Source organism: Pipistrellus kuhlii, unplaced genomic scaffold (assembly GCF_014108245.1).
Source record: "Pipistrellus kuhlii isolate mPipKuh1 unplaced genomic scaffold, mPipKuh1.p scaffold_m20_p_7, whole genome shotgun sequence".
Lineage (NCBI taxonomy): Eukaryota > Metazoa > Chordata > Mammalia > Chiroptera > Vespertilionidae > Pipistrellus > Pipistrellus kuhlii.
The window spans coordinates 44,517,541-44,543,321 of NW_023425573.1; the positions used below are offsets into that span (position 1 = coordinate 44,517,541).

The 25,781-nt window shown below is 39.3% G+C and overlaps 1 pseudogene; it reads left to right on the forward strand.

Annotated features, from left to right (window-relative positions):
• The first annotated feature begins 5,460 nt into the window (after positions 1 to 5,460).
• LOC118709300 lies at positions 5,461 to 23,517 on the forward strand (annotated as a pseudogene).
• The last annotated feature ends 2,264 nt before the right edge of the window (positions 23,518 to 25,781 follow it).

A 25,781-nucleotide genomic window follows, 5' to 3' on the forward strand; every position in this document is an offset into this window, starting at 1 on the left:
GAGAGAGAACATCTGGATAGCTAGCTTCCAAAGAGACAGGAGATTTTTTTGGATCTAGCCTCACTAGTCACATCCTTTTGTTTCATTCTATTGGTGACTTCAGTGAGTCAATAGGGCTGACCCAAAGTCAAGGAGAGGGGCATTCAACTACATCTGTTGACAGGAAGTGGCAAAATCACATCATGTTAGAGCTTTGGGGATGGGAAATGATGTTGTGACCATTACTAAAAAATGTAATTGGTACACCCAGTCTCCTTTTTCATGGGAGATACTAGAGGCATACCTGTTAAAGACCAGGCAAGGTGCTCACCATCTTCACTGCTATTTTACAGTGTATATCTTAAACCAATGAATTAGATTAGGGCAACCAAAGGCAGCATATGAATTGGAAAGAACTATCGTCTGTGTATGTTTGTGTGTAGAAGAGAAAGAGAGAGAGAAGAGAGAGGTAGAAGAAGGGAGAAGGAATAAAATAAATATAGCACAAAATTAAGATGGAGGGTATACAGATGTTCATAGGCCTATTCTTAATTAATAGCAACCCAAGAGGTGAAGAAACTGTATCAGGCTTTAGGAGCGTTTATTAAAAGCAGACAAGTTTATCTTTGCCCTGCAGATACCTATGAAACAATAAAATACACAAACAGATCAAATTTACAACCAACAAAGCAATATAATCACAGCATCTAAAACCACCTGTTGCAAGAAGTTGAAGCGTGATTGTGTTGGCCATGTAAGGATGAATGAGCTAAAGTAAACTGTTTCTGAGAGGAGGTGGAACAGAAGGAATTTGTGACAGCATGTACCAGTTGGCAAGCAGGACCAGGGAGGAAGTTGAGGCATGAGGACCAGCTTGGGCAACATGTGGCTAATTGTGTGAAGACGCCTGGGTTGCAAAGTTGGTAGCAGGAACTCATGCAACATGTGAAAAAAACATTTTAAATAAACCCATACACTTCAGCTTTGGAAAGAAACTGAGGAGGGGAAAGGGATGCGTGTGGAATACCAGTTCCCCCATCTCAGTTGTGACACTCTTCCAAGGTCTACAGAGATTTGTAATTGAAAGTGTTTAATAGAAGCCTACCATTAATAATAGCAATAACGATAGAGTTAACCTTTATTAAGCCCTGCCATATACTAAACATTGCACTAACTCGGAAATGCTAGGCTCAGCACCTCTGGTGTTACTGTCCGCTGCACAGTTCCTTCTCTCAAAATTGATATGGGCTTTCTGCTGTCACAGAAGCCCGAGGGGAGAGCACTCAGGGGGCTGTGATAGGCCTCCCGCCAGTGATAAGTGGGTGGGCAGACCGCGGCCCACCTCCCATCTGTGTCCAAAGTCCAAAGAGAAACAGAGAGCTCAGGAGGTATTATTGTACATGCCCTTTTCATTAGCATTCAGTTTTGCTCCGTTGCTTATGATGAGATAGGACAAGCATTTTCAGGGTGCTCCATTAAATTTCTTCCTAACGCCTGGATCTCTTTATGATAGCGGGGAGATAAGATGTCCTTGTCCTCCATGTCCTTTTATTATTCACTCTAACCTGGTCCTCGAGTGTCTCCATTCACCCATTCTGAAGCCTTCTTTTCCTAATCTCTATAGATTATTTCTCCATTTCTTGAAGACCGGGCGGTTGGCTCTTAAATGTTTCCTGCGGTCCTTTCATTTCACTGAATTTTAAATATTTCAGCCAATTTGAAGAGTTCATAATGATGAATAAGATTAAGCTTGGAGCTTAACCTTTTGAAACTGGGTGACGCGCTAACTCGGCTGGAACGCTGGTTAATTTAACAGCAGGAGTTGAATTAACTTGTCACAGCGCTGCCATTGTTAAATTCCCTGCTCCCGATGCTGGTCCCACTCTCAGAGCACGGATGTCCTGGGACCAAGGGATGAGCAGGGGTGAAGAATGGAATGGAAATAGGAAAGGAAAGAGTGTACACACTGTTAGGATGACCAGATGAGGAATCCATTGTAGTTGGGGAAATCTAGAGAAAAACAAAAACAGAAGAGGAGGAAGCTTAAAAAATAAAAGGCAGTGTAAGGGAGTCCTGGGAGGGTGGGAAGTGAGGAACAGATTGAGGGTGAGGCATGGGAGAGAGGAGTATATTAAGAAGAGGCAATGAGTAACGGGACCTGAATTTCTTGAAAATGCATCATGTTTGGCACCTTAGGAACTCTTGAGTGGCAGGCTGGCACACACACACAAAAAAACCCCACAAAATCACCTGCTTAAAAATACCTCTTTGCGTTAGGCAGAAATGAAAATGTTGAACCATAGGAATAATTACACAGATGATCTCAAGGAAGAGAGAGAAGTTCTTCTAAATTTGGCTCCGCAGAAATATGTAACGTGGGATATTTGTAGGTTCCTGTCAAACATTTTGGTTGGTGCAGTTTAGTCAGGAAGAGAGGGGGGTGGGGAAGGAAGGTGATGCAGGGGACAGTGAGCCAGGCCGGGGCTAGGGCATGGTGGTCTTTCTCCAGGGAGGAGTGGGGAGGGCGTTGTGGAGGCTGCGGACAGAAAGTCCAAACAGCAGCAGCGCAGCGGGAATGTTTGCACGGACACCTTGCCCGTCCAGTAGCAGGCATGCTGGGCTGGAAGGCTCGGTGCATGTATTGCTTACCCCGTGAGTAACTCAAATGTGTATCCGCTCAGGCTAGCTGTTCCCTCTCAGACAGGAAGCTTTGTGTAGCAGAGTAAGCTGGGCAGAGGCCTAATGGCACCTGAAATGCAGGCAAAATAACCAGTCTGCTTCGAAACACCAGCGCTTTGAGGCCCATCAATAGAGATCACCTAGAGCCTTTCAATTGTTTCAGCAGCGCGTTAACACCGAAAGGGCATTTTCTTTTCTATTTGTATGATTTTGTTTCAGGGCTCATGCTATTCCACGGTCGCTCTAATAGGTTTTCAATTTCTAAGGAAGTCTCCTGAAAAGACTGTTGGCTGTGTAGGAGCCTAACCAGGGCTCAGTAGCTGGATCTGAAGCGGATTACTGAGGATTCCAGGGCCTTTTGTTTCTGACCAAAATTACTCTCACATGTAGCTGGCTGATGGCTGGGCTGTGTCTGGTGGATCAAGAGAATGAGGCAAGTGGAGAGAAGGTGAAAGAGATAAGTAGGATGTAGAGGACAAAAGAAAGGCAAAAAAAAAAAAAAGGTACAACAAGAGAGAAGTGTGAAGACGTTCTTGTTTAGTTTCAGGATAGAAAGGAAACTCGCAAGGCATTTTAAATTTACCAATCGATGTCGAAGGCACTAAGAAAGTTTTGAGTCTGGGCAGCACGCAGACAACACACTGAAAAGTAACCATAATGCAAGAGATTTGATGAAGCAGTGGGTGAGCTTTAACTCTCCTCTGTGCCAGTAATTTCCAACCCTTTTAGTCTCATGACACATTTTAGTAATCAAATTACTAAAATTATGTGGCACACGAAAAAATGTTACTTTTTTTTCCCCAGCCTGACCAGAAAAAAGTATATTTTGGATTCATTCACACCCGTGGGCTATGTTGTGTTGGCTGCTGTAATTTTTTTTCTTTAATTTAACAATCTAAGGGAAAAGAGGTCAGTGCCCCTGATCAAATAGTCAGGTATCGCACATTTTAGAAGTTCTTGCAGCACATCGGTGAAAAATCCCACTCTGTACCAAAAGCAGTTTGCTAAATGCATGCCTGTTTTACTTCAGGTAATCTAAGCAGAGGTACTGTTGCTGGTGAACGTTGAGAGAATTTGGGGTCTAAATTTTCACAGTAGCTTACACTGCAATAGTGTTAACGATGTTTCACCCCCCCCCCCTTTTTTTCTTTTTTTGATGGAGGTAAAATAAAATAAAAAATGTTTTGACTATCCAAAAGGTATGGAAGTTTTATAATAAAAATGATATGTAGTTCTGCAGCATATGGATTTAGTTTTCCACATTCTGAGGGATCTTAAATGTATTTGGTGTCTGGGACATGAACCCCAAAGGCATAGAAACTCTAACACTGTCCTGGAACATAATGTTTCTCCAAATGATTTGGCACAACCTGAGTCTGACTGAACTTCAAATTTCTCTTAGATAATGAAAATAAAATAAGGAAAATTTAAATTAAATAAAAAGAGGGACACAAGTATTTTTTGCTACCTCAGATCAATAAAACAGTGATTTCCAAGCTATGTTTCCTATAATATTAGAAAGGTATTTTAAGACTTTATTACTATACATCTCCAGATGTGGTAAAACTTCCCAAATGTATAACGGAGATCATTTTCTTCACAGACTACCAATCTTTACACTTTGGAACAGAGCTATCCTTCCAAAGAGTATTCCATTTATTTTTAAAACTTTTATTTTAAAAATATGTTTTTATTGATTTAAGAGAGGGAAAGGACCAGGAGTGAGGGATAGAAATATCAATGATGAGAGAGAATTATTGATCCGCTGTTGCCTGCACACCCCCTACTGGGGACCAATCCATGACCTCCTGGTCCATAGGTCAACATTCAACCTCTGAGCACACATTGGCTGGGGTCCAGCCATTTTTTTTTCACGGAGTTTTCATGGACATGCTCAAAAAGAACTAATCTACAGCCTGTTCAGAGACAGGATGGAGTTAGACATTCCAGTGCCACCAGTGAGATTCGATGCTGTTGGTTTGACATAAGATGTATTTAGCTATGATGTGCTGCTGGCTTGGGCAGCCATCTTAGCTTGTTGTGTCTCCTACTGGGGTGGACAGTCTCCCAGTACCTTTGTGTGCCCAACTTAGACAGGTGCATGGAGTGGCTACCAGGAAAACCAGCTCTGAGGTTTTGAAAGTTTCAGTGTGCTGAGATGACACACTTCACCTATACAGAGAAGGGGAGCGGTGGGCTGCTCTGCTGTGTCAGGACAGGCCTTCCATCCTCCTAGTCAAATGGCCATCTAGGCACCTCCGTGCTACGTTATGTACCTGTAATTTCCATTATGACTTTAGACTGTCATCTTTCAGCATATTTTCATTTATGGTTTTCAGCTATAATCAGGGCAGTAATAGGAGAACAATCCTAGGGAGTGAGTTTGCAGATAAAATATGTGGACCCCGGCAACAGGGAGGTCTGCTTAGCCACACCTCATATTTCAGTCCACAGAAATGTGTGTGGGGCTGACATAAGTGCTCCCTGTTGTGTGATTGCTTGTGGCTCAGGGGCCCTTTGAGAAGACGGGGAATAAAGGCCTGCGGAGAGCAGGGGTTGTCGAAATGGCAGTGCGAGAGAGGGTGCCTACAAGCACCCGGGAGAGTTTTATGTTTTTTAACACGTGTTTTCTTGATGTTAGCCTTACATCCCACCTGCGTCTCCTTCTCTCCCCATCCACATCAGTCACCGCTCTGCTTTTCAGGCTTCTCTTTGAAGCACTCGTGAGCCTCAAGGAAGCCGGCATGGTGGGGATTTCACCACCACTTGCAGCAGGCTGCACTTCCCTGGCAAGCAATGTCAATGCCGCTGACTGGCATTCAGACGCTCACTGCAGGGCCGCAGCTGATCAATAATTTCCTGGAACCCCGTCTGACTGTGTCAGAAGCAAAAACTGCAGAACGTGACTGGACCAGTTAGAAATAGCACCCTGACAGGAAAATTCCAGGGCAGCCAAAAGATAAATTGCAACATTTGGTTACATTGCCATGTGCTAAGGCTCTTCCTTGACAGGAGACATTTGGTTCCCGTCTTAAGGCTGCAGAGGGCTTTAACTAAGCACAGAGACGGGTGTCACACACGAGTGTTTCCAACAGCTACGTTAAGAAATCCAGGCTGTCAAATCTCCCTGTATGATTTTAAGCAGAGAAGTGATCATTCGGGTGTATATTAAAGGTTCCGTTAGATAAGTATTTTAAATGATGTTACTCTGGTAAAGGCTCCCTTAACAAAATGGAAACAATGTTAGGATTCCTAAATTTTTTTTTTTAACCTGATTTTGCTATCAGGACATTCTCTCATTTTTCAGTGTAGTATATTTTTCTTAATTTATTATTATAATTAGAGTTATATTGTTCTTAATTTATTATTTTTTCTTTATTAGTAGTAGGTCTAATTATGCTCATAGTTTCTGTATAATTAATTATGAAGTCCAACAGTTTATTAACTTTTTAAAATATTAAATAATACAATGACATTCCAGACAGTGCTAAAAGAAAATAAGAAAAATTGGTAATTATTTTGGAGAAATGAAAAAGAATATAAATCTATTTTCTTCCTTTATATTGTGAATGTAGGGAGTAAAAGACACTACTTACTCTAAACATCATGTCTTCAAAGCCATTTATTGACCCATAGACTATAGTCTATCACCCATAGACTATACTATAACTGGGGATAAGGAAAAGGTAACTAAATTCTTAGACTTCTTATCCTCTATTTTGTAAATTAGGACACTAAAGGTCAGGCTCCTTGAGTAGTCCTGTAGGTCACAAATGGTCAAGATAGAATTTGGAAGGAGATCTCTCAGACTCTAAAGACCTATTTACTCTTTAACGCAAGACTGTGTCCTGATCAGTTGCAAAAGCAGGTTGATGTTAACAGGTTATTGATGATGTTTTCAGTTTCAGTCATTTCATCTGTAAATGGGAATAATGTTACATTCATTTATATATTTCAAACTGTTGTAAAGAAAATAGATGCTTCATATACAGAAATTAATATGAAAGACTTTTAGTTGATGGTATTCAATCCTCCTCCTCTTTTCCTCCCCCTCTTCAACCAAGTTGCAAAATGACTTGTAGAGTTAGCTGAGATAAAAAGATTTCTTAAAGAGATAAGGTTAATATTGATCAGCACTTTGAAAGGGCCAGAGTTAACAGAAGAGGAAAGGTCATTCACGTTTAGAAGAATGTCTGTGCTATAATTTGGATGCAACATAAAGTGAATTTTTTAGGGGATCTTTTAAGCAGGACTCATTGGACAGGGTTGAGAGAAAGAGTGGCATATGTGTAGCATTGCAATGGTGGTGATGGCGATTAATAGAGTCTTCATTTATGCATTCAACAAACATTTAATGAGTACCACTTTATACCAAGAAAAATACTAAGTGTTGGATTGATAAGATATATATAAATCATGATTTCTGCTTTCAGGGAGATAACAGTTTAATGGGGTATCAAATAATGAGTCAATATTCTTCAGAGTAAAATGTGTTATAAAACAGAGATGTGCAGGAGGTAGGGTGGTGTCAATGGGCAAGAAGAAACTGACTTTCTTGAGAAGACAGAAAATATTTTCTAAAGAATGCTGCTTAAAAGAACACTTTCCTTTGGAGCTGCAGCTCCAATTTCAGAGGATGCATGACCCAAGAGCAGACCAGAAAAGTGAACTAACACAATAAAAATGCTGGAAAAGTAAATTTCTTTACACATAAGATGGAGTGGAGCATGGGGAGGCAGAGCTATCTGAAAAATGCTGTTTTACATCATAGAGGTGATCAATAAATCCTGACCATGAACAGATGTGGAAGAATTAATGGATGATGGACTCTGCTTTAAAGGTGTGTGTGTGAGAGAGAGAGAGAGAGAGAGAGAGAGAGAGAGAGAGAGAGAGAGATGGAAAATATGATAGTATATTTATGAGTTTGGATGTTGTCAGATATAATCATGCCTTTGATATTATGCACAGAAAGATGAAGAGCATCACAAAATGTTAGTTTGAGTGGGAGTTAATTATTCCCTGCATGGAGAGAATTTCAAGAAGGTATCAACCAATGGAACCATCTGGGAAAATCGAATAGCTTATAAGCTTTTTCTGAATTAAGTTTATTTTGTTTTGTATATTTTCCAGAAATCACAAAGATGGAAGGGATAAATCTGAGAGATGATCAAACCAATTATTTTCCCTTTTTTAACTTGTAAAAATTCCCTATATAATAAAGAGGTATAATAATATGCAAATTAACCCTCACACTCTCACAAGATGGCTGCCTATGACCAGGCCAGCAGTGGGGTTAGTTAGGGACAACCAAATGACTGACAAGCAGGCTGTGTAGGGTGATCAGGCTGGCGGAGGTGGGGGGGTTAGTGAAGGATGACCAAAGGACTTAACAGCAGGCTGCGTGGGGAGACCAGGCCGGTGGGGGACAGGAGGCAGTTAGAAGTGATCAGGTTGGCAGGGAGGGGGCAGTTGGGGGCAACTTGATCATCAGCGGGGGGCAGTTAAGGGTTACTAGGCAGGCAGACAGGTGAGTGATTAAGAGCCAGTGGTCCAGGATTGTGAGAGGGATGTCCGACTGCCAGTTCAGGCCTGATTCCGGGGCAGTCAGACATCCCCTGAAGGGTCTTGAATTGAAGAGGATGTAGGCTGGGCTGAGGGACCCCCCCCTAGACATGCACAAATTTTATGCACTGGGCCTCTAAAAAGAAATAAAAGCACAAACAGTCTCACACAGCATCCCTTTATTCAAAGGAAATATTCAAACACACTTATTTCAGAGCCCACAGTGACTTTGGAATTATTTTATTTTCTACTCTTTTTGATTAGCATCAATAAGTGAACTGATCCTGTTTGTAGAAAACACTTTTAAAATAATATTTCTTATTTTCTTTAAGAATATATGAAAACTGCATGACTTTTTAAAAGAAAATGTTTATTGTTAAGAGTATTACAGCCAAAACCGGTTTGGCTCAGTGGATAGAGCATCAGCCTGAGGACTGAAAGGTCCCGGGTTTGATTCCGGTCAAGGGCATGTACCTTAGTTGCGGGCACATCCCCACTGGGGGGTATGCGGGAGGCAGCTGAACAATGTCTCTCTCTCTTATTGATGTTTCAAACTCTCTATCCCTCTCCCTTCCTCTCTGTAAAAAATCAATAAAATATATATTTTTAAAAAGAGTATTACAGATATCTCTCCTTTTCGCCTCATTATCTCCCCCCAGTAACTGTTCCACAGCAGGTCTTCACCATTTGTTGTCCGTGCCCATAGGTAATGGACACCTGCATCTAAGTTCTTTGGCTGATTTCTTCCCAGCCCCTCCCCGCTTCCCTCTGAGATTGGTCAGTCGCTTCCACGTTTCCATGCCTCTGGTTCTATTTTTTTTTTAAATATATTTTATTGATTTTTTTACAGAGAGGAAGGGAGAGGGATAGAGCGCTAGAAATGTCGATGAGAGAGAAACATCAACCAGCTGCCTCTTGCACAACACCCACCGGGGATGTGCCCACAACCAAGGTACATGCCCTTGACCGGAATCAACCCGGGACCTTTCAGTCCGCAGACCGACGCTCCATCCACTGAGCCAAACTGGTTTCGGCTCTGGTTCTATTTTATCCATCAGTTTATTTTGTTCATTAGATTCCTTGTTTGTTTATTTTGATTTTTAGATTCAGGTGTTGATAGATATGTATTTATTGCCATTTTATTGTTCATATATTTGATCTTTTCAGCCGTCTTGTTTTTTACAGCACTAGAGAAGTACAGAAGCCTGAACGTTTTCCTTGGCAAACTCAAATCAGTGTCCACTCTCTCCCAGACTTCGAAGGACTGACCACCTCTTTACAGGCTGGTCCAGATGCCGGGATGTCCAGCGCTGCGCCCAGGGCAGAGCTGCTCCTGTCCCGGGAGTTGTTGGGCTCTCCAGCCTCAAGCTCTGCCCCTGATGCCCTTACCTGGGAGGCTTTGTCTGCCCCTGTAGCCTGCAGTCCTTTTTAAATTTCTCTTTTATTGTAGCTCCTTGGGATACAGAGAGGAAGAGTGAACTTAGAGCTCCAATCCATGACATGGGCTGGTGACTTTACCTCCCCTTGAGGGAACTAACCAAGCAGATGTTTCAAACGGTGCCTGTCAATTTCTTATCTCCAGTGTGCTCATTTTAGGGGCTGAAGAAGATTCTTCTTGGTCTTAGGGAATTTGCTAAACAAAATTTTATCCCACCTTAAAATTCTAACCATGCAGGAGGAGGGGCGTTTCTACCTGAGGCTGCTTGGTCATGGTCAAATATCAATAGGCAACTTGTGTTGGAGCAACTGATATGGTGAGTACTCCTCTAACTACTACTGAGAGCATTAGGGTGTGTAACTACCAATCCCACTAACTCAGAATCCTTAATTTGTTCTGTAGCGGCTCAAATGTGCTGTTGGAAAGTGGAGTCACTCTGGAGCCCAATCAACTCTGGTCTCGGTGGACTCAGAATGTTCTAAATAAGGAACAGATTCTTTGCAGAGAAACTCCCAAAAAAGTAACAGATTGCCAAGACCTGATCAGAAAAAAATCACATTGTCAGAAGTCTAGAACCAGCTTTGAGAGCTATTTATTCAGGCATATTCAGGGTCAATTCAGAGTCTCCGAGTGACTTGCACTGCAAGAGTAGAAAATAGCAGTTTTTCCCACTTGGAGTCTGTCATTGTGTCACTTGTGTTGTTTCTAGTGCTAAAGAGAGCCAAACTCAAAAATATTATCATGTTGACAATGTGAATCAATATGTGTCTACTAGTGAGCTACTTAATGCTTTCTAAGAATTTGGCTCCTTAACAAAGAAAAAACATTTTAAGTTTTGTAACAATTTTCTAGATTTTACACTTCTTTTCTCCATTGAGGAATGAAAAGTGTAATACTGGTATGCCAGTCATTTGAAATTATTTTCAAAAGCTCAGTTTACTACTTAAGATCAAACTCTACATTCCTCTGACATTCTTTTGATACTAATTGCCATTAAATTCCATCTGAGGAAGGCTATACACATACACATATGCTTATGCAGCCATGCAGTGGGGTTTTATATATGCACACATATACAGTGAGTGGCCAGATTATTATGACCACCTGATGTTTGTAGGCAAATTAGCCGTACACTGCATTGTATGGGATATGGAAGCCGAAGGCCTGTTCGAACACCTTTGCTGTCTGCAGCTACCAAGATAAAAATGTCTCCAATTCGCATAGGACCACAAGGATTGGACAGTAGGGCATTGGAAAAAAAGTCAAGTGGTCCGATGAATCACATTTCCAGTTGCATCATGCAGATGGCCCAGTGAGAATTTCATGGAAATAGCATGAAAGCATGCACCCCACATACATGAATACAATTCTTCAAGCTGGTGGAGGCAGTGTTATGGTTTGGGACATGTTTTCCTGGCATGATTTGGGCCCTTTAATTCATGCGGAACAAAATCTGAATAGCACAACATAAATGTCATTGCTGATCAAGTTCATTCTATCATATTGATGGCATATCCCAATGGAGTTGTTTCTTCCAACAAGACAATGCACCATGCCTTGGTGCTCTTTTTGTGCAGGAGTGGTTTCAAAAACATGAGGAAGACTTTACCTTGCTTAGGTGGCCCCCATAATCACCAGATCTCAATACAATTAAGCATTTGTGGGATGAAGTTAAAGAGCCATCAGGCAGCTGGTTCCACAACCATTAAATCTCACAGAACTGGATGGTGCTATTCATCAGGCATGGCGTCAGATTCCTCACATCACCTTTCAACATCTCGTGGAGCCAATGCCAAGAAGTATCGCTCCAGTATTGAAGGCAAAAGGTGGCCCAACTAAGTACTAATGGGGTGGTCAAAATAATCTGGCCACTCAGTGTACATGTATACATATCCTATATAATAAAGAGCTAATATGCTAATTAGACTCAACAGCCAAATGACCTTCCAGATGTCCTTCCGAATGACCTTCCAGCTGAAGCCGGGCTGTGAGGTGCCGGAGGGACGAGCACCTTGCACAGATTTCATGCATCGAACCTCTAGTTCATTTATAATATCCTAAAGTAAGAGCAGTAAAATAACTGGGTTTTAAAATCCAGAATTAACTTACTAGGACCCCTTCAAGGTATTTTTATAAAATAAAATACAATCAAAACCAGGAATGAAGGTAAGTGAAACATTTTGTGTAAGAAAAAATTCTTTTCTAGACATCTTGCAACTCTGTAAGACCTTTTAAAATGTGGAAGCAAAAGCTGTTCTTCCAGCTTCCTCTCTCTCTTTTTTTCCTCTCTCTCTTTTTACCCTTTGCATTTTATAAAACTGCAGTTTTATTGCTAGATAATATGGTAAAAAGATTCATTGTAAGGGTTACCTAACAACGTTGGTGGTGTTGATGAATAGTTGCAATTAATACATTCCCTTAATTAGTCTGATACCCAGAAGATGCACCTGGCAGGTCATTTTAATACTACAATTGATTTATAGCTGCTAGAAATGATTTCACCAGCTATCTTCAGAGAGCACAATTAGAGTGGATTTCATTTTTTTATGCATTTTCACTGAGGAATAAACATAAAAGGTCTATGTAATTCAGAACAAAGCAGCTATAATGCACTAATGGTTTATGGATTTTATTAATATTCAGCTAACATTAGAGGCAATTTTAGGGGAGAGCAACCTATTTTCTTTATGAAGTATTCAGGGGTTTTTTTTAGTTTTTTTTTTTAGTATCTGAGTGCTTTGTTTAAAAAAGAAACCTTGATATTTTGGAATAAGTTGTTCCTATTTCTTATAGAAAAAAATGTTATGTTACCATATATAAAAAATAAAATAATTAAGTCCTTTATATTAATTGAATGCTGATGCATTTATATATTTTCTATACCTGTAAATTTAAAAACAAGTCATTAGGCATTCATGTGATTTAAATAGTGCTTCCATTAATATAATTGAGCTAATGGATGAACTCTATTAGTAATGGAGGGAGTTGTACTTTGTGGTTGAACAGGTAATAGAATATTTTAAGAAGCTGATTACGTATCTGGCTTTTAATTCCCTGTTTATCTGGGATATTAATTTTGCTAATCGAGAATCTTTGTCCTCGTTTCTCATCATCCATAACTTGGGACCAATTTGCTTGTTTAGTTTACTATAGTAGGACAATGAGAAATCAGTTTCACAGATAAAGCCAATATTTCCTATGAAAAGTATTAATATTTAAATACACCATTCCTATGACTAAAATGAACACCTAAAAAATGTCTGTATCAAAGGGTCAATGAACCTCTGTTAGTTCAAGAAAAATTTAATGTAAAAATCCAAAATTTATTTAAAATGTATCCTATGACCATTTAGCAAGACCTACTACTTATAAGGTGCTAAGCATATAGATGCTATGGATTCAAGAAGGAAAAAGCAATAGGTTTCTGTCAACACAGAATTACAGTCTATCTGGGAAGAGCAGGAGGAATCACAAGTACTGTACAAAATTGTGTGCTGGGCCAGCCCTCATGGCTCAGTGGTAGAGCGACGACTAATGAACCAGGAGGTCACGGTTCTATTCCCAGTCAGGCCAGGGCACATGCCCGGATTGCAGGCTCAATCCCTGAGATGGGGCATGCATGTTTCTACCTCTCTCTCCCTCTCTAAAATCAGTTTAAAAAATAAATTGGAAGCTGTTCTGTGAAGGAAATGCCGAGGAGCCTGGGAAAGGACATCAAAGGGAGGCTTGTGGCTGCTGCATTTTTGTGTTACCAGTTCTGAACTGGAAGTTTACAGCCTGGTCTGAACAACACAGAAATGTTTCCCAGCACCCATAATGCCTCATGATAATATCTCTTCTCCATCAACAGTGAACACTCTTCGAATCCCACTAGTACTAGTAGTTGAGTTTGGCTTTTTGTTTGTTTTGTTTTTAGTGGTAAGTAATAGATTTGTGAAGTTAATCTGTCTCTTGTACAAATTTCCTACCAATGCTGCACAGCATTGGTAGTGCAATGTATTGTAGTGACCCTAACAGCAGCCAGGCAGGGTTAGCAGTAGAGTTCAGGACCAGGCATTCTAATGCGTCGAGAGCTAATCATCCACATGAAGTACACATTTTCAATTCTTGCTGCTTATATTCTTAAAAATAAAATTATCTCAGCCAACACCATTCTGGATAACTGGGGACTACTCAAAATTAGTCTCAGACCTGGAGAACATTATGCTAAGTGAAATAAGCCAGTCAGAGAAAGACAAGTACTACACAAGATTTCACTTATATGCGGAATCTAATGAACAAACTGAGCCACCAAGCAAAATAGATAGATAGCAACAGCTCTGTTGGGGAGGGTGTTGGGGAGGGTGTGGTGAGGGGTGGTGGTGGACGAGGGTGGATGAAGGTGGAAGAGACCACTGAGGGATAAATGGTAATGGAAAAAATAAAATAAAAATTTTAAAATGATGATCTCTCAAAACACATGAAGGCCTTTGATTCCGTACCTTTCCTGTATAAACCACAAGTTTTAAAAAATCAGAATCTGTGTTTGTTTGCCAAGCAGTTCAGCCACCCGTAAGGTTCTGGGACTTCCCTGAGAATGTCCTAATGCAAATAGAAAATTGCAGGATGACTTCCACTGGGATAAGAGGGCCGCAGGATTTGGTTGCTTCCAGACATTAGCAGGAAAGACATTTTCCCTGTTAACATTCTGGCACGGCAGACAGAGGGTTAAAGCCCCATGCCTTTTGGCGACCAGAGCCTGATACCTCCTGTACCACCACTTCTGTCTGACACTGGAGGAGTCAGTTACCATTTCCTAAATTACAGGACTGGGACTTCAGGAGGTCATTTTACCCATCCCCCCCTGCTTCTGGGCAGGGCAGTGCTTAATTATCATGGCTCACAGAAGCTCTCTCTGAAAGCAATTGATGCAGAGATGTGATCATTTGCCTCGGGGGAACATGATGCTGGGTAGGTAGATTGTTTTTGTTTATTTCTGTTTGGGGAGAACGGACATTTAAAAGTGAAATTCTGTCCCACTTTGTTTTGTTCCCAAAGTGAGCTACATTATATTCTGCGCTGGCTCTCGTGCTGCAGGAGGTTTTTCATGCGGCCCAGGATCACTGACAGCCATCTGTGCCTGGCCCCAGGCAGGGACTCTCCCAGGATATGTCTACACTCACCTGTGGGCACCACAGGGTTAGCCTGCTGCTATCATTTGAACACTTTGCATTGAAAGAAATCGGACTAAAAAAGGCAGTTTTGTGTCCTGTGGGAGAGTCATTATTCTTACAACTTGCTGGGCAGCTCCTCCTCTCCAGCTTCTTCACCGCTCGCTGTGGCAGCCACTCCTGTGACATTACATCCCTTTTTAACTTCAAATATAATCAAACTTCCGATTTAAATGCTTAATAGTTCATTGTCCCCGATGCCTTTTCTCATAATTCCCACTCATGGGCTTATGAAAGCACAGGAAGTAATGGAAATCAAAATACAAGATCAATCCGTGGCTTGTAAATAATTTGTAAGGAAGAAACTGACCAGTCGCAGTCACTTAAAAGAGACTGGGCAGGTTCTTTCTTCTTGCCAAGTGGGTGCCCCCACATAGAAGCCTGGGTTCTGTATCTGGCAGACGACCCGGGGCCATCGCACCCCGGTGTTGCTGGGTTGTGGGAGTTGGACATGGCTGTGGACCAGCAGCATCTCCATCCCCAGGGAGCTTGTGAGAAGAGAGGGCTCTCCCATCTTATCCCACCCATCCAATCAGAAGCTGCATTTAAGTAGGGCCCACAAGAGATTCGTGTACTCCTCAGTTTTGAGGGGAAATTGCTTACAACTTTGAGATCATATTCCAATATGCAGTGTTAAGAAATAAACATGTTATCGAAAACAGTTTGGCTCAGTGGATAGAGCTTCGTCCTGAGGACTGACGGGTCCTAGGTTCGATTCCAGTCAAGGGCGTGTACCTTGGTTGTGGGCATATCCTCGGTGGGGGTGTGTGCAAGAGGCAGCTGATGGATGATTCTCTCTCATCGATGTTTCTAACTCTCTCTACCTCTCTCTTCCTCTCTGTAAAAAATCAATAAAATATATTTTAAAAAAAGAAATAAACATGTTAGGAGAGAAGATTATAGATGTCAAGGATGGAGATTTTAACCAAACTGGATAGAATTCTGTTTCAGCTCATGTGAAGAATGTTTAAGTTAGCATAAGAACTAGTAAAGATGTCTTCCCCCACCATACCCCCACTTATCCACAGCAGAATTACATAGAACAACAATATGGCCTTTTAAACTTTTTTATATTTCCACGATTCTTTAGTATTTAATTCTAACATATTTTGAACTTATTGAATGACCTGACATGGTGTTTTGTTTTTAATTTGACAGACTGTCCACTGGCAGATGTCATTTACTGCTTCCCTCCTAACTTCCTTCCCATGCACGCTATCTGAATGATGCTGTGCTAAGTACTCAGAAAAATCAGATCATACAAAATGATCTCAACTATTTTAAACAATGCATGAGACATTATATTAAGAAAATACAATAACTGCTAATGATAATTTTATTGTTATGAATTCTGTATGAATTTTTTCTTCATTTTAATTTTCTGCATATCCCAATATTGTTATAATAAGTATGTATTGCTCATTTAGCCAGAAAAATCATATTATTTAAACTTAATTCATGCAGTTTTGTTCATGCAATAAGGCAAAACTATATAAAAACTATAGAAAGTTCTGGACGTATATTAAAACATTCTCTATACATTTCTGTATTTCTAGTTTTCTATATGAAATATGTATTTCTTTTATAGTGGTTGCTACATGTCTAATGGTTATTTTTGAAAGTGTGAGTGAACACAAGGGTGTAGAATTACTTCTTCATAACTAGTCTTAATGGCAAGGTATTTACATTATAAATTTTGAGATGGTATCAGTCATAAGGATTGAATTATAGTGACTCCAAGTCAGACCAGTGATAGAAAAATAGTCTTTCTAAACATCATTTTGAAATTAAATGATTTAACTAAACTTTCTCAAAACTTAGAAACATACTGTTTTTAATATACTTTCTTAAAAGTGATTTAGATTTAAATTAATTAGCATCTCCAAATTTTGTTAGCATGTGATCTAAGTGGCAATGATAGAATAATTAAATTTTGGCTGGAAGGTACAGAGTTGTAAAATATTTTTGCTCTGGAGTCCCGTTTTCAATGTATTCTTAGTGGGAGTATGAAAATTAAGTACAAATAAGTTCTGATTGTTTGGGGTGGGGGGAGTTCAGGTTCCTGTTTGACTCTTAATGAGGGTGCCAGGGGCCTGGATTTGGGAAGAATAGTCTGAAAACCATGAAATCACAAAGCATTTGGGTCACTGGGTTCGGGTAGAATTTTCCCCTGCAGGGTACATCATGACCTACTGAAATATCATTATTATTAAGTATATTATATGCACAATCTTTTGTCAACTTTGTAGCACTGAAAGCCAATTCCTCAAATTATTAGTGAAGAAGAAAGAGATATTCAATGGGATGCCCGTGTTGATATTATGACATGTTGACATCATTGCAGGACAAAGCCAGGCTTTGACCCCAAGTTGAAAGAATGCAAACCTGAAGTACTTTCAGTGTAAGACACTGCTATACACATTAACATAAATAACTGACAGATTAGTAGTTCTTGTTAATGAGAGGTGAATTTTAGTGTGGTGTCCAAGAGTTCATGCTCTTGGGTCAGACCATCTTGGTTTCAAATCCTGCTTCTGTCGCTCTCTAAGTAAATGATCTTAGGAAAGTCACAAAATTTATCTGTGTTTCCTTGTCAAAACAATGCGGTCAGCATGTCTATCTTGTGGGTTAGTTTGGAGTTTAAATGAGTTCATTTAAGAAAAGTACTCAGTTCAAGGCCTGACAATAGTAAGTACTCCCATAAAAGTCAGATATTTAGAATACTTAGAGTAAGACAAGAGTGGCAGCAGGCATTTTTTTTTAAATGTAGTATTTATATTTAATCCATATCACAAAGCAATGATGCATTTTTTTTAAAATGTTAATTTTGTAAAAGAAGAAAACAAAAACTCAATAAGCATAAGGACTCTGTAAATAAGGTGAGGTTATGGGTCTGAAATTGTAGCCCAGGTCTCTTTAACATCAAACCAATGCTCCTATTATTATTATTTTAAAAATCATACAATGCTTTCATAAATATGACAGTTTCATTGAATTACTTCCTCAAATAATAGTGAGTACCAATAATTTTTTGGATATATTTAATCTTAATTTTCTGGTGAGTTGAAAGTACATGCTTTCATTTAGTTTTATAATAATGCCATAAGATGCGGAGTAGGCAGATATTGATTCCCAATAGCCCAAAATTATTATTATTATTATTATTTTTTAAATATATTTTATTGATTTTGTACAGAGAGGAAGGGAGAGAGATAGAGAGCTAGAAACATCGATGAGAGAGAGTCATCGATCAGCTGCCTCTTGCACACCCCCTACTGGGGATATGCCCGCAGCCAAGGTACATGCCCTTGACCGGAATCGAACCTGGGTCCCTCAGTCCCCAAGCCGACGCTCTATCCATTGAGCCAAACCGGTCTCGGCCCAAAATTATTTTAATCGTATTTATACAGAGAATACCAGTAGTAATACTCATATTAATATAGATCATAATATGTGAAAATGTAAGCCTCAATGCAGAATATGTTCTATCTCCCTGGCAATGGATTCTGCCACTTTGTATTTGATAGTCCTTATAGATTTTCATGTTTTCAGTTACTTCTTTCCTCCTAATGCACTACACAAAATGCCTAGCGGAGTTTAGAATATCTACCGTATTTTTCGGACCATAAGACGCTCCGGACCATAAGACGCACCAGTTTTTAGAGAAGGGAAATGAAGAAAAAAAGATTCTGAAACAAATAGTGTCCTAAAATATTTTATGTGCATTAAAACCCAACATCACAGTCATAAACACATGTAATCAACCCTGTAAAGTAAACAGCAGCATTTAGAACCATTGTAGAGCCGGGCAAGCACACAGAGACCACACAGAGCCGAGCAAGTAAAAAAACTTTTTTTTAAAGTATATGTGTAGGCTATATTTGGACCATAAGACGCAGGGACTTTCCCCCCCCCCCCACTTCTGGGGGAAAAAAAGTGCATCTTATGGTCCGAAAAATACGGTATCTCACATAATTGGTATTATAAATATCACTGAAATTGATAATTATTTCCTTGTGATAGTAAAGGTACCAAAATATCCTCCACAGAGTTCACTTCTGGAAAGCGATCATTTCCCATTACTTTTTATTTTAATTTATTAATTACTAATTATTTATTTTATTTAAACAAGGATGGGAAAAAGCTCAGAAGATAGTATGTATTCATATGAACAGCAATTAGGAAATTGAAATAAAAATTTAAAAGCTTAATGTGGTTGGAAACGGCAAAATGTGCCCTATTAAATTAGCAATTTGTCAACTTCAAAATTAATTCAGTGGAACCAATGAATCTCGCCTGAGTGACTGCTAGATGATCTATTTTTAAATAAGTCAACGAACTGAGTCTAATCACAGACCTAACAAAACCTACATATTCTTCCTACCTTCTCCTGAAACTTGCTACTACTTAGCAAAGTTGACCAAACTTTAATGGAGAAAACAACCAGTCTACTCTTTCCCCAAAGAAGTTGTCCTTTTCGTTTGGGGTTGAGGCATGTTTCCTTTATTGCAAAGGGCAGTTCATATTGAGGCTGTCATTTATATTGATGTTCTTTTTTCAAAATGACACCTCCATGTAATTTTTTTCTGCAGAAAAATTGGACTTCAGTGTTCAGGGTCATTGGTAAGAGATCTTTCACTGATTCAAAATTCATTTAAAATTTTTAGAAAGAAGAGAAAAAAACACACACAAAAAAAACAGAATAAAAACTCCCCAAGAGAGGTAATCTGCACTTTCTGTGGGAATGTGGGAAAACCTAGTGCATTTTACATGGGCTCACCAAATAGAAGACAAGTTTTTGTTTTTTGTTTGTGTGTGTGTGTGTGTGTGTGTGTGTGTGTGTGTGTGTATGTGTGTGTGTTTCCTTTGCGAGTTTAACAGCACATGAAGATTTCTTTCTCTAAGATTTTGTGAAAACTTAAAATTATCATAGGACTGAGTGTAGTTTGTTTGCTCCCCACAAAAGCGGAGATGATTTTTATTGACCAATCTTTGATCCGAGAGATTAAAGAGAGTACTGCATGAGCAGCTAGAAGGATAACACCACTGGAGTCAATAGGCTTTACTGCTATTGAAAATGAAAGCGAATCATTCCATTGGGAGATGAGGTAATTTTGCATTCTTATGGGGAATTCAAGACTCTTTTTTTTCCTCCCATTTTTTGGAAAAAAAAAAAATTCAACTTATGAATAGATTTCTCCATGAGTTAATATCATGGCCACACATGAGGTTATTTGGAGGGCACTAAATTCACCAACATAATTCTGTACTGTGCTTCTTAGCCCCAATGGCCTGGCTGTCACATTCGCACACCCTTGATTGAAATGTTTCTAGTAGACTTTTGGAATGCAGTCTGAAGGCTTAGGGACTCAATATTTTCACAGTGAATACATTTCCAATCTCATAGAAAGTTGCCACTAACTATTGCAGAGGTTATGTCTCTTTCAGTTTTCTTCTGAAATACTGTGAATTGAGCAAAATTCAAGCTAAGTTTTGAGAAAACAGGACATCATATCTACACACTGTCAGTATTTGCCACTATAATATGGTCTGTTTAAGGTAAAACTACCCAGTCTACCGTCTTTGAACTGATAGTCTATAAAATAGTTACCTTTTTTTTCTTATTGTCATAAATAGATGGATAACTTCCCCGCTCTCTTTTTATTATGAGCCAAGGAATAACAATTGGAAGTATAACGTCTAGTCTGATTGTGACCAGGGATAATGTTGAAATATTGTTTATAGAATACTAGAGGCTCAGTGCACAAAATTCTCGCACAGGTGGGGTCCCTAGACCTGGCTGGCTGATCAAGCTCCCCTCCTCCTCCTTCCCTCATTGCCCACACATCTCCACTGGGTGGTTTCCCATCTCGACACCCCTTTTTTGCCTCCCCCCCACTCCTTCCCTCACTGCCCGCTTCTGCCACCACTCGTCCCTGGTTCCCTGATATAGCCCATTTGAATCAGGTATATGTAACTTAGGAAGAACCTTTTGTTTTGATGAGAGACCTGAGTAATATTTTCCTAAAAGTTGCAAAAGATTTCTCTTCCTTAAACTGGACAACTTCTGATTGCTCTGTACCATTAGGCTAAAGTATCTAGTACCTCTATCTAGCTATGTGATCTGGGCTCAAATCCATTATTGCTATATGCTTGATCTGAATGCCAAAGAGCACCAGGGAGTTAATCTTAGTATTATGGATTCTGTTGAATTCCTGGTGCTAAAGTACAGTACTTAAAATAATTAAAATTATAATAATAACTAATATTTATTGTCTTTGCTATATGTCAGAAATTGTAAATTACCTGCACTTTGTCATTTGATCCTTAAGATAAAAGTGGACTAATTCATGTATTGTGTTCTCCTAAAATTCATACATTGAAATCTAACCCCTAATGTGATGGTATTGGAAGGCAATTAGGTAATGGGGATAGAATCCTCATTAATGGGATTAGCCCCTTTATATTAGAGGCCAAGAAGCCAGCTTACCCTCTAACCACATTTGGAGATACAAGGAAAAGTCAGCAGTCGTCAACCCAGAAGACCTTTACCGGAACCTGGTCATGCTGGCACCTTGAACATGGTTTTCTAGCCTTCAGAATGGTGAGAAATAAATGTTTGTTGTTTGAGGCACTCAGACTATGGTTATTATCATAGTAGCCTGCACTGATTAAGATAAGTATTAATCCATACTCATTTTATGGTTGAGGAAATCATAAAATATTAAACTCATCTAGAATTGGGATTCATATTCTAGTTTATTTGCCTCTACATTCCACTCTAAAAACCTTCTGCCATATTTTTTCCTTTGATTTGCACATAATCCAGGTTTGTATATACAATAATTTACACTGATTTCTCAAAAAAAGATTCTGATCAATTAATTTCTTGGTCCTGCTGTTTGTTGGCAGCAACTATTCCTTTTTGGAATCTTTGGGCAAGTGTTTGCCACTTTGGGCAAGTGTTTGGGCAACTAATGACAATTTATTGTATTTTGCCATTAACCTCTAAAAGTGAGTATATAATAGAAAAAGATTATTTTTATAAAGTGTAGACTATTCAATTTAGAAAAACAATTGCAAAAAAGATGAAAATACATGCTGAAAGTAGTGAATCTTAAGCCTCATTTGAAAGCTCATTGGACTTAAGCTGATTGTCCATGAGTTTGAGTGATAAGAAAATATATATAATTATAGGATATATATGAAATGTCAAAAGTATAGTACCAAAGGCAGCTTGTAAAATTGTGTTTATTTATAGTTCTTACGTTTTAAAAAAAATTATGTTGCTGAAGTCATTTGATAATATACACTATATGTTTCACATTTTCAGATACTAATCCTATATAATAAAAGCCTAATATGCTAAGTGTCCAGTCAGCCAGTCTGCTATTCAACTAATCAAAGCATAATATGCTCAACTGCTCACTATGACGTGCATTGACCACCAGGGGGCAGATTCTGTGATTGGTAGGTTAGCTTGCTACTGGAGTTCAGCCGATTGCAACTGAGTGAGATGGACCAGACACTCCCTAGAATCTTCCGTGGTCCCTCCCAAGTTGGCCAACCTCCCACATCCCTCCCTGGCCCAGATCATGCACCAGTGGAGTCCTGTGGCCTGGCCTGGGTCCTCTCACAATCTGGGACCTCTCAGGGGATGTCAGAGAGCTGGTTTCAGCCTGATGCAGAATGACTGGTCACTATGATGGGCACTGACCACCAGGGGGCATATGCTCAATGCAGGGGCATATGGTGGTCAGTGCATTCCCATTGGATGAGTGCCACTCAACCAGAAGCTGGGCTCATGGCTGGCAAGTTCAGCAGAAGTGGCAGGAGCCCATCCCGCCCCCGTGGTGGCACTAAGGATGTTCAATTGCAGGCTTAGGCCCACTCCCCATAGATCCCAGATATCCCCCAAGGGCTCCAAGACTACTAGAGGGTGCAGGCTGGGCTGAGGGTCCACTCTGAGTGCACAAATTTTGTGCACTGGGCTACTAGTTCTGTATAAAAATAAGAGACTGGGTACAGTTTAAATAAACTTTACCTAAGAATAACTTATATTTCAAAAAGGGGAAAAAATAACAACAGCAATAAAACACATACACACACAAAAAAAAAACAACGGAGCCCATTTTGCAGACAATGCAACCCTGGAGCTGCCTGTGACCAGCCAGAGTGAACCCCACAGTGTTCATCTTCTCCATCACCATCGCCAGTGAGCACTTGGGCCGCATCTCCTTCAAGCTGTTTTCAGACAAAGTTGCAAAGACAGCAGAAAACTTCCGTGCTCTGAGCACTGGGGAGAAAGGATTTGATTTTAAAGGTTCCTGCTTTCACAGAATTATTCCGGGATTTATGTGCCAGGGTGGTGACTTCACACGCCATAATGGCTCAGATGGCCTCAGGAGAAATTTGAGGATGAGAACTTCATCCTAAAACATGCAGGTCCTGGCATCTTGTCCACGGCAAATGCTAGACCTAACACAAATGGTTCCCAGCACCTCCAAGCCTGAGTGGTGGGATGGCAAGCGTGTGGTATTTGGCCAGGTGACCGAAGGCCTGGATATTGTGATGGCCATGGAACGCTTTGGGTCCAGGAATGGCAAGGCCAGCAAGAAGATCACCATTGCTGTCTGTGGAAAATTCTAACTAATTTGACTTTTATTTTTATTTTTAATTTTTTTTAGTTTTTAAAAAATATATATTTTATTTATTTTTTACAGAAAGGAAAGAAGAGGGATAGAGAGTTATAAACATCGATGAGAGAGAATCATCAATCAGCTGCCTACTGCACACCTCCTACTGGGGATGTGCCTGCAAACCAGATGAATGCCCTTGAACTGAATCAAACCCAGGACCTTTCAGTCCGCATGCTGACGCTCTATCCACTGAGCCAAACCAGTTTCAGCTGACTTGTGTTTTATCTTTACCACCAGGCCATTCTTTCTGTAGCTCAGGAGAGCACTCCTTCACCCCAATTTGCTTGCAATGTTCTATAATCTTTGTGCTCTTGCCACAGTTCATTGGGTTCCATAATTTCCTTATCCCTTCCAAGTCTAACTGAATTGCAGAGTTAAGTTTATGATTACAAAATAAAAACTAAACAGTTGTCTGTCAAAAACAAAAACAAAATGAACAAACAAATAAACAAATGAACTACAAGGCAACACCTGATTGTTTAATCAGACTTTGCCAAGGAATTAAAAGGTTAATAGAATTCCTTCTAAATAAGGATTGCTGAAGATCTGTTTTCCTCTAGTTTCCCCTCATAGGGCCATTCTTTCCTGTGTCCTGTAATGGATAAGGATTGGGCTCTAGAACACACAGACCTTGGTCAAATCCTTACTTATTAGCAGTTAAGCTATCAACACTAAGCAATCTTGAACACGTAACTTAATCTCTTTCCTCAATTCCCTTGGTTTGAAATAAGACTAATGTCACTTGCCAAACTGAGCCATTATTAAGATTAAATGAAATAATGTATAAATATGCTTATCATACAGGTTTTTTGTACTTAATAAATATCAATTGTTTTCATCATTGTTGACATGAAATATAGAAATAAGACAAAGTCTTTGTCATAATAATTGAGATCATGGGGTCAGTGGGCATGGTTTGCACTTCTAAAGACTCACAGAAGTCGTTAAGTGAAAGAAGCGATAATTCTTCTCTGGCTACTGAGACTGCCAGGGGAGAGGGACTGGCTCTGTAACATTTTACAGTACAGAGCCATCCTTGCTTCTTGGCAGTTAATGAGAATGGTTAATCTACTTCAGAGGACCCTCGCTCAATTCCAATTGTTCGGTTTCTTTTGCATCGCATAGTTAATGTTTTGACAATTTATAAAGGATTTAGGGTGGTTTGAAGATTGACTCATTCCCTACCTATGTTTGCTCTATTAAAAAATGAACAATGTACATCATTAGATGCAAAATGGTGATTATATTATTTGGGTTATTTCCCTAGTGGTTCTTCTAAAGATCAAAAACTTCAGCCTTGATCTTATTATAGTATGCACACCTTTGTCATGTTATTGTTTAACTCTATAATTATATTTTGAGCTAGATATTTCTTAACTTTGGATTTTTTTTTTACAAAGCAAAAGGAAAAATAAATTGAATTTTTTCTTAAAGGTGCAATTATGACATTTTCAAGAGAAGCAGGAACATTCTGATATAAACATGAAAACTTTTCTTCTTTAGAAGATTCAGGCCAATTCCTGAATTTTACCACATCAAGAAACTATTTGCAGTTGGCTTCCTTGAAATAAACAACATGAAGAGTAAAAAACAGTTTCAGTCATTGATGTCTTTTTAAAGCCTTTATTCTTTTCTTCTTCTCTCTACTCCAAACTAATTGCTCTTATAATTATTAGTTGAGTAATGAAGATACTCATATAAACTTAATTTCTTGCATTAAAAATACAAAAACCCCCAATAGCATACAGCATAGAGCTTCATATTTTCTCTAAATTTCTCTATAGTTCACTACAAGTAAGAATCGTGTAGGTGATATTATTCCTCAACTCTACAATTACTGCAAAAAAAAAACAACACACTCTACTTCTCATGGAGAATCTGCTTTTATAAATAAGACTCCGGGACATGCAGAGCCTCTGCGGAGTGAGAACTATTGTTGAATTTCATTTGGAAGATCTCAGGAGTATATTATACTTATTTTTATCTGCTTTTGAATGATGAAAGACTAAGTTAAATCTGCTTGTGATTAAACTTCAGTTTGTGGATATAATATTATCTTGTTAATAATGAAACTGTTTTGTATAAGTTTATCCTGATTAACATCTGAAATAGGGGAGTATTATTAAATAAAATTCTTAAGGCATATGGGGTAAGAAAAAATAAGAAATATTCATGGAGAATAGAGTTTTTCTATGTTGAATGCAATGCAGCTGT